At 25.9% G+C, this 1014-nt stretch overlaps 1 protein-coding gene across 1 annotated transcript in view; it reads right to left on the bottom strand.

Moving 5' to 3' along the window:
* Nucleotides 1-1014, bottom strand: part of LOC100573303 (zinc finger protein 239) — a 9365-nt gene that overhangs the window by 4873 nt on the left and 3478 nt on the right. The window lies entirely within an intron of this gene.

The following is a 1014-nucleotide window of genomic DNA, read 5'->3' as shown; positions in this document are numbered from 1 at the left end:
TGTATCTTTAAGGATGATTTTTCTTTTATTTTTTCATATTTTAACAACATTTATTAAAACCAAAAAATGTGTACATTTTTTTGTAGTTTAAGTATTATTATTAAAAATGTCGATTAAGTTTTCTCATAAGTAGTTAATATTGTAACCAAAATCTCTAAAAAATATATTTTGAAATTAATAAAATTCATTATAACCACAAATATTTGGACATTGTTTTTGAAGTTTTAAGTATATATTAGAAATGTATTAACAATATGTGGGTACTTGTCACTTAACTCCTTTAAAGTATATAAAATCAAATGTTTTTGCAAAAATTAATTCAACATACTTACTATTAGTATAAATTAAAAATGTAATGCAAGCATCCTCATAATTAGTTTTAATAGCAGTTCAAGTTTTACCAGAATTTGTTGAAATCATGAAAACATTTGTTTGTAGTTTTAATTAGGTATTAAAAAGGTGAGCAAGTGGGTGTTGCACTGCTGTACAGTAGGACAGTAGGTTATAAGTGGGTTACGGTAATGGTCACCAGTCTTGTAAAAGATAATTTTAAAAAGTATTTAAGTACAGATACAGGTACTTATTTTCAAAAGTATTTAAAATACGTAACTGAATACTTGGAAAAAAAAGTATTGAAGTACAAATACAAATACTTTTAAAAAGTATTCACAGATACTTTCAAATACTTTTTTTTTTTAAATGTGTTTTACCTTTTTACCCTGGCCTAATGAGTAATGACTTTATAGATAAATTGAATCATTAGTAAACCGAATTAATTTTTTATTTTAGCACCATCTAGTTTTAAATGTTAAAAAATATAATAAAATCAGCACGATACAAATGGCGTATTGATGCTTTTAAGTTTTAACTAGTACACAAACCATAGTCGAAGGGGCCCCGTTCTTACAATGTCCGATTAAAGTTAACCGACACTTAGCCGGACATTGTAATAGCCCTAAAGGCCTAAAATGGTTACAAATGTAAAATGTTATTCAATCATATTCTGCGATAATG

The sequence above is a fragment of the Acyrthosiphon pisum genome, chromosome A3, assembly GCF_005508785.2.
Source record: "Acyrthosiphon pisum isolate AL4f chromosome A3, pea_aphid_22Mar2018_4r6ur, whole genome shotgun sequence".
Lineage (NCBI taxonomy): Eukaryota > Metazoa > Arthropoda > Insecta > Hemiptera > Aphididae > Acyrthosiphon > Acyrthosiphon pisum.
The sequence above is the reverse complement of the archived record's forward strand: the minus strand, read 5'-3'. Positions and strand labels throughout refer to the sequence as shown.